Here is a 9,607-nt window from a genome sequence, read left to right as displayed (position 1 = left end):
TGTACGACGTTGGTGTAGTTCCAACTGACACTCAACACTTGCTTTCAGCTAGGGGTCAACAGTACTCTCAGTTTTCACTTTTAGCTTGTCATAAGTCTTACACACATTGTTTTTTCATGACTTTACTCCTGTGTTATATTCTTCAGTGAGAATTCGCCTGCACATGTCTGCAATACAGGATCACAGAATATCTCCTTCCAGGAGACATTCTTACAGTGATTGTAACAGGAGGTGATTGTTGAGTCTGCGCCCAGGTGCAGTTGGCCACAATTGTCTGAGCGTCTGCATTGACTCCCGTATTGCGGTATTTTGTCGATGTGTGCCTTGAAATAGTTAACACTTGTTTCAGAGTAAGCATGTGGATGCACCGAATGCTTGCCTCGTTTGTCCTCGGGTGGCGTGCTCAGTCCAGATGAGATTTTCTTCTGTATATTTTCCACGCGACCGCGATTATTATGCAGACCACGAATGGCAAGAAAAGCTTTCTTGTAGACTTTAATATCATTGCCGCCAACATTTACACAGTAGGAAATAAAATTTCTCCTAGATTCACCAACAACTTTACGACGACGTGCAACAGCATTACATTATATTTGCACCAAATAAAAATGCATTTTGAAGTTAAACTCACTTATTCCCCAAAATGTTTTGAACGTTTTCATCACATTTGAATCTCCTACTTTGTCGAAACACTTACAAGGGCACTGGTAATTAGACCCCACACTTTTTTTACTTACAGTACACAAAACATATTCTTCGCCAAAATTACGCCTCTTCTGTTAAATTTTGCGCTGAGAATCGAACCTCAGCCTTTTCCGAGACGACCTCTTCGTCTCTTCGAGCGCTCTTTCCTGACTTGTTTGTGCAACAGCAATACACTGATCATTGTTTTGGGCAATACGATCTGATTCACTATTAAACTGTATAACAACAAAAATTGCTATTATTGTCACCATTAATATTACTTCATGTAATAATCTACATGAAAAATGTGCATACACACATCATTTAAACAAAAGAAGTAGTGATTGTAATATAACCTCAAAATTCAAGTACTTCAGGAACATAATGGTATGTACATGCACTTAGCATTATGTTAGTGAAATGTACAAAATACAATAAATTTACAAATTAACATACCTCTGAGTCATCAGAAATGTATTCTGGTTCCTTCTCGGAAATATCAGTATCACTGGAAGGATACTCGTCATCTTCTGTCTTCAATCTTCCCATAGTCTCAGAAGAAGTACACGGATTGTTTTTAATAGCAGTCATTTTCTCTGCCGCGTACCATTATGTTTCCGCAACGGACGGACACTGGCGCTTACCAATAAGCTTCACCCTGTCATCTGTTGAGTGAATTTAGAACTATTAACGTGTGTGTTGCATTGTGCACCTCACAGGTGGCATCTGTAGCCGTCTATCGCATAATACAGGGCGATGGCGCTTACCATTGTGTTTCCCTGAGCCGCTCAAATGCAAAGCTGCATGGTAAATTACTAAACAGTGATGATAAAGTATACGAGACACCAATTCCTCCTGATATTCTAAATGCACATTTTGACAGTCCTCAATCAGATAACAGTAACGGAGGATGTGAGTAAGGCAGAGGCACTGCTGTCAGATATGAACAGTAAGCAGACAGACAACTTTCACTGGACTTGTGTAACTGAGAAGATGGTCAATGAATCAATAGCTAAGCTCAGTAATTCTAGAAGATTACTATGGTCTCTCAAATTATATTATTAAATATATCAGAAATCAAATTGTAACGCCACTGACTAAAACAATTAACAAAATTTTAAATGAAGGTAATTATCTGGAATGTTTAAAAGTATTTATAACTAAACCAGTGCATAAGGAAGGAGATATAGCATCTCCAGATAACTATCAACCAATATCCCTTATACCTATGATATCAAAAATAATAGAATACTGCATGTGTAAACAGATGAGTCAATATTTTGAACATAATGGTACACTTACCTCCTCACAGTTTGGTTTCAGATCCAACATTTCCACAGTCAAAGCAGCAAAAATATATAATTGTTTTGAAAACAAATATATTATCAGTGCAACAGTGTTTGACCTCAGTAAAGCTTTTGATATGATCTCCAATAATATTCTCATAAAAAAGCTCTACCAGTACGGAGTGAGAGAGAATACTCCCTGCCTAATACAGTCTTACTTGGACAATAGAAAACAGTTAGTTAAGGTAAATAATCAAATGTCAGAATGTCTCCCAGTTGTAAAGGGTGTACCTCAAGGATCTGTTCTTGGACCTTTCCTTTTCATTATTTACACTCCTGGAAATGGAAAAAAGAACACATTGACACCGGTGTGTCAGACCCACCATACTTGCTCCGGACACTGCAAAAGGGCTGTACAACCAATGATCACACGCACGGCACAGCGGACACACCAGGAACCGCGGTGTTGGCCGTCGAATGGCGCTTGGTGCGCAGCATTTGTGCACCGCCGCCGTCAGTGTCAGTCAGTTTGCCGTGGCATACGGAGCTCCATCGCAGTCTTTAACACTGGTAGCATGCCGCGACAGCGTGGACGTGAACCGTATGTGCAGTTGACGGACTTTGAGCGAGGGCGTATAGTGGGCATGCGGGAGGCCGGGTGGACGTACTGCCGAATTGCTCAACACGTGGGGCGTGAGGTCTCCACAGTACATCGATGTTGTCGCCAGTGGTCGGCGGAAGGTGCACGTGCCCGTCGACCTGGGACCGGACCGCAGCGACGCACGGATGCACGCCAAGACCGTAGGATCCTACGCAGTGCTGTAGGGGACCGCACCGCCACTTCCCAGCAAATTAGGGACACTGTTGCTCCTGGGGTATCGGCGAGGACCATTCGCAACCGTCTCCATGAAGCTGGGCTACGGTCCCGCACACCGTTAGGCCGTCTTCCGCTCACGCCCCAACATCGTGCAGCCCGCCTCCAGTGGTGTCGCGACAGGCGTGAATGGAGGGACGAATGGAGACGTGTCGTCTTCAGCGATGAGAGTCGCTTCTGCCTTGGTGCCAATGATGGTCGTATGCGTGTTTGGCGCCGTGCAGGTGAGCGCCACAATCAGGACTGCATACGACAGAGGCACACAGGGCCAACACCCGGCATCATGGTGTGGGGAGTGATCTCCTACACTGGCCGTACACCACTGGTGATCGTCTAGGGGACACTGAATAGTGCACGGTACATCCAAACCGTCATCGAACCCATCGTTCTACCATTCCTAGACCGGCAAGGGAACTTGCTGTTCCAACAGGACAATGCACGTCCGCATGTATCCCGTGCCACCCAACGTGCTCTAGAAGGTGTAAGTCAACTACCCTGGCCAGCAAGATCTCCGGATCTGTCCCCCATTGAGAATGTTTGGGACTGGATGAAGCGTCGTCTCACGCAGTCTGCACGTCCAGCACGAACGCTGGTTCAACTGAGGCGCCATGTGGAAATGGCATGGCAAGCCGTTCCACAGGACTACATCCAGCATCTCTACGATCGTCTCCATGGGAGAATAGCAGCCTGCATTGCTGCGAAAGGTGGATATACACTGTACTAGTGCCGACATTGTGCATGCTCTGTTGCCTGTGTCTATGTGCCTGTGGTTCTGTCAGTGTGATCATGTGATGTATCTGACCCCAGGAATGTATCAATAAAGTTTCCCCTTCCTGGGACAATGAATTCACGGTGTTCTTATTTCAATTTCCAGGAGTGTATATAAATGTTTTACCTGCAATTGTACCATGTGATGCAGTGCTATATGCTGATGATACAACACTCATCACATGTGATACCAACCTTGAAAATGTGTAACACAGCATGGCAGTGGCAATGGAGAGATGCACTACTTGGTTTGAGCCAAATGTATTGCAGAAGAATGATAGTAAAACTGAAAATACTGTATTCAATCTGAATGCTCCCAGTCATGGTAACAAAACTGTAAAATTATTAGGAGTTCATAAAGATCAAAAGCGCAGCTGGGATACCCACACAGGAAAGTTATGTGGCAAATTGGCACTTATCATCTGTCTGCCGAACACGCTGAGGAGCAGTATCAGTAAAGAACTTCTGTTATATGCATATATTGCAGTCTTCCATTCCCACTTGAGTTATGGAATACTATTATGGGGCAATTCTGTAGGCCCAAATTACTGTTTCAATGGCAAAAGAAAGCCATAGAGTGCATAGCAGGAATAAACACATATGAATCAAGACGAGATTATTCTAAGAAACTAAATATCATGACAGCACCTAGCCTCTACATTTACAACTGCCTTGTCTTCATTGAAGAGAATCTGAGTCAATCTGACTTAAGGAGGACATCACCATAACGTAAGAAATGGACATGCAATTAATATGTCATATGCTAGACTTGCAAAGACACACAACTGTTACAATCATCTTGGTCCTGTCTACTTCAATAAATTACCTGAAAATGCCTACCCAGTGCAAGTAAATAAATTTAAAACTACTCTTTCGCAATGGAAGAAAAGTAAACTAATTTTCTCTGTTCAAGAGTTCCTTGAGTAGGTGACAAATACCCACTTTCCTTACGAGGATGAACAATAAATTAACTGCAAACGATACCAAGTTAAAATCTTCTGGGTTATTACACTGTGTCATATTTCCTCTAAAATAATGGACGTTTCGAGCCCTCTGCTGGGATCTTCTTCAAGATCTTCCAGTGTCCAATACTGCTAGAACGCTGCTAGATCCCAGCAGAGGGGTAGATTTTAGCTTTAGTGACGATGGCTATGAAAGCCTGCAGACTTACATATTTTATTACTGTTACATGTACTTTTTGTTAATTATCTGTTTGATTATTTATTTGCCATTCACACAACTATGTAGTTCATTTGTCTTGTAATTGATCTGTAAGGAAACGTTTTGTTGTTTTTGACATTTGTATTAATATCTATTGTATCCATCTTGGATTATTATGTTATAGTTAATGACATATATGCAAGTTTATATTATTATTATTATTATTATTATTGTTATTATTATTAGTATTTTGTTGACACTAATGACACCAATTGCATCTGAATATACCGAAAGGTATATTTGGAGTCTAATTCCCTCAGCATCACCTGATTTAAATTGACTACATTCCATTATTATCTTTTTGCGTTTGTCGATGTTCATCTTGTATTCTCCTTTCAAGACACTGTCCACTCCATTCAGCTGCTCTTCCAAGTCCTTTGCTGTCTCTGACAGAATTACAATGTCAACAGCAAAACTCAAAGTTTTTATTTCTTCTCCTTGGTCTTTAATTCCTACTCCAAATTTTTCTTTTGTTTCCTTTACTGCTTGCTCAATATAGAGACTGAATAACATTGGGGATTGGCTACAACCATGTCTCACTCCCTTCTCAACCACTGCTTCGCTTTTCTGCCCCTTGACTCTTATAATTGCTATCTGGTTTCTGTATAAATTGTAAATAGTATTTCACTTCCAGTTACCCCTGCCACCTTTAGAATTTGAAAATGAGTGTTCCAGTGAGCACTGAGAAAAGCTTTCTGAAACTCTACAGATGCTATAAACATTGGTTTGCCTTTCCTTAACCTATCTTCTATGAGAAGTCGTGGGGTCAGTATTGCCTCACATATTCCTACCTTTCTCTGGAATCCAAAGTGATCTTCTCCGAGATTGGCTTCTACCAGTTTTTCCATTCTTCTGTAAAGGATTCGTGTTAGTATTTTGCAACTGTGACTTATTAAACTGATAATTTGGTAATTTTTCACACCTGTCAGCACCTGCTTTCTTTGGAATTGGACCTGCTATATTCTTCTTGAAGACTGTGGGTATTTCGCCTATCTCATACATCTTGCTCATCAGTTGGAAGAGTTTTGAATGACTGGCTCTCCCAAGGCTATCAGTAGCTCTAACAGAGTGCTGTCTACTCCCAGGGACTTGTTTTGAATTAAGTCTTTCAGAGCATTGTCAAATTCTTCATGCAGTATTGTATCTCCCTTCTCATCTTCATCTACATCCTCTTCCATTTCCGTAATACTTTAGTACATTTCTCTTGTATAGACACTCTGTATACTCCTTACACCTTTCAGATTTTCCTTCTTTGCTTAGGACTGTTTTCTGCCTGAGCTCTTGGTATTTATACAAGTGGCTCTCTTTTCTCCAATGAGGTCTCTTTAATTTTCCTGCAGGCAGTATCTACCTTACACCTAGTGATATATGCTTCTACATCCTTGCATTTGTCCTCTAACAATTCCTGTTTGGCCATTTTGCACTTCCTTTCAATCTCATTTTTAGACGTTCGTATTCCCTTTCACTTGCCTCATTTATTGCATATTTATATTTAATCCTTTCATCAATTAAATACCATATTTCTTGCGTTACACAAGGATTTACCTACTTGATCCTCTGCACCTTCACTATTACATCTCTTAAAGCTATCCACTCTTCTATGTATTCCTTTCCCCTGTTGTTGTCAATCATTCTCTACTACTCCCTCTGAAATTTTCTACCACCTCTTATTGTTTCATTTTATCCAGGTCCCATCTCCTTTCATCAGTTTTAATCTACAGCCCACGACCCCTACGTTGTGGTCAGAGTCAACATCTGCCCCTGTAAATGTCTTACAGTTTAAAACCTAGTCCAAAAATTTCTGTCTTACCAGTATATAATCAATCTCTACCTTCCAGTGTCTCCAAGTTTCTTCCATGTATAAAACCTTCTTTCACAATCCTTAAACCAAGTGTTAGCTGTGATTAATTACGCTCTGTGCAAAATTCTACCACTTGACTTCCTCTTGCATTCCTTTCCCCCAGTCCATATTCACTTAGTACTCTTCCTTCTCTTCGTTTTCCTACTGTCGATTTCCAGTCCCCCATAAATATTAAATTTTCGTCTCCCTTAACTATCTGAATAATTTCTTTTATCTCATCATACATTTCCTCAATCTCCTCCTCATCTGTGGAGCTAGTTGGCTAATGAAATTGTACTACTGTGGTGATTGTTGGCTTTGTGTCTTCCTTGGTTACAATAATGCATTCACTATGCTGTTCATAGCGGCTTACCTGCGTTCATATTTTCTTTTTCATTATTAAACCTACTCCTGTATCATCCTTATTTGATTTTGTATTTGTAGCCATATATGCACCTGACCAGAAGTCCTGTTTCTCCTGCCACCAATTTTCACTAATTCCCACTATATCTAATTTTAATCTATTTATCTTTTTAAAGTTTCTAATCTACCAGCTCAATTAAGGGATCTGAGATTCCACACCCTGATCTGTAGAACATCAGTTTTGTTTCTCCTGATAATGAAATCCTTCTGAGTAGTTCCTACCTGGAGAGCCAAATGGGGGACTATTTTACCTCCCAAATATTTTAACCTAGAGGATACCGTCATCATTTAACCATATAGTAGAGCTCCAGGCCCTCGAGAAAAATTAGTGCCGTAGTTTCCCCTTGCTTTCAGTCATTGGCGGTACTAGCTCAGCAAGGCTGTTTTGGTTGAAGTTACAATGCCAGATCAGTCAATCATAGACTGTTGCCCCTGCAACTACTGAAAATGCTGCTACCCCTCTTCAGGAAACACATGTTTGTCTGTCTGGCCTCTCTACAGATACGCCTCTGTTGTGATTGTACCTACTGTACAGCTATCTGTATCCCTGAGGCAGAGTCCATGGCTCAGGGGGGTGGGGGGGGGGGGAGGGGGGTGGCATTAGTATCTTTACGTAACGTAATTTGTTACAAAATGGTGTCCAGCTCTCTTTTCTTCTTTTTCTTTAAAACATGCTTCACTTGGGAATCTATTTTCTTATGCTGTAAGTTCTTATCAAGTGACTGGTTTACACAATATTCTTTCAAAGTGTATTTCCTTTCTGCAGTTGCCGCTGAACTTTCTGTATCCCTCCAAATGACTGGCTTTGGTTTCTTTCATATTTTCTCCATTGGTATATTTTTCGGATCTGCTTTGTTTATAATTTCAATAAATGCTTTATAACCATCCTTTACTTTGTGGTATATTTTTATTTCTGACATTAGGTACTTCAAGTCTCATATTCTTCCTATTACATTTTATTCTCCATTTCCTACTTATCTCTACTTCCTTGTCTAATGTAAGAACTATTCCTAGGTTACATTCAACTAGGAGATGATCTGCGCCCAGCGTATCTCTCTGACTGTCCAGCGAGCTACAGTAGACAGAAGTTCTACTACTGTTTGTCGACTCTATGCACTTAGTACTATGTTTGGTTTTCAGTCATTAAGTAGTACTAACCCATATTCTTCCATTACCTCTTCCTGATGTAACTCCACTCCCCCACAAAAGTCATGTGCATTAAAGTCATCATATACTAGATACAGTGGTTGCATCGGTGTAAAAATATTAGACCATATTCTATCCTGAATTCTGATTCTTGTCAGGCAATAGCCAGAGTTTAGCGAGAAACTGAATATATCTGAATGAATTTTAACAGCACCCCCCAACCCCCCTCCCCCTCCCGCACCCCTGGCTGGCCACCCTCCACCTGTGACATGAGAGTTCTAGGTATGAAGTGTAAGCATTTAAGTATGAGCTACCTATAACACAGACCAATGATGGAAAAACTTTTTCGCTGACAGTACCTTAGTGTTATGTGTTTTAGGGTGAGAAATCCAAATATGATATTTAAAAACTGTATCACTCACCATTTCTTCACATTTTACAGTTAAATTTATTAAATTAACCAATTTTTTAAAGAATTTAACAGCTTTTATATAGTTAAAATAATTTAAAATGTAATGAATGTAGATGACGTTGGTAGCACTGCTGAAAAACATTTGCTGGCAAAAAAGGTCGATTCTATTTCTGTGTTAACAGATTGTGTTTCATTCACTGTCAACCTAACCTCACTTTCCCGTTTCCTGTACATGTGCTCAGTGAAATGTCTAATCGTGGTTGTAAAAACTCTGCTGACAGTTTTTGTTATATTTGTGGTGAACTTGCGATTAAAAAGCACCAAAAAATCATTACAGACTTTGTGAAAAAGGTTTATCTCCCATACTTTGGATCTAAACTTGGTGATCAAGATAAGTCTTGGGTGTCACATAAGGTATTTTATGTGTGTGTTGAAGATCTGAGAAAATGGTCCTAAAGGAGAAAAAAGCCTTTAGATTTGCTGTTACTATGATTTGGAGGGAGCCAAGAAATCATTCCAATGTTTGCTACTTTTGCAGTGTTGATATTACTGGTCATAATTCGAAAAACAAGATGGTAATAAACTACTGTAACCTTCCGTCCACCATGCGACCAGTAGGGCATGGTGTAGAGTTTCCGGTTCCTGAACCACCAGATGATTTAAATTCTAATCCAACAGAAGTATTTTCTGATGAACATGATGGGATACTACTGTTGGTCACTTCACCAAGAAGTTCAGCAAGCGACTAATCATAGAAAAAGCTACACGAGAAGCTTCAAAGAAAAAAGAGAAAGAAAATACCAAACAACTCCAGCTGACAAGTGAAACCTCTATAAACACATATCATTGTTTTAAGTAGCTTACTGTAAAAAACGTAACAAAACGTATCATTAATTTCCCAATTTACTGTATAGCACAGGATTTTTATACGATATACTAAAAAGGATATTGCT

Source organism: Schistocerca piceifrons, chromosome 6, assembly GCF_021461385.2.
Source record: "Schistocerca piceifrons isolate TAMUIC-IGC-003096 chromosome 6, iqSchPice1.1, whole genome shotgun sequence".
Lineage (NCBI taxonomy): Eukaryota > Metazoa > Arthropoda > Insecta > Orthoptera > Acrididae > Schistocerca > Schistocerca piceifrons.
This window is presented reverse-complemented; position numbering follows the sequence as displayed.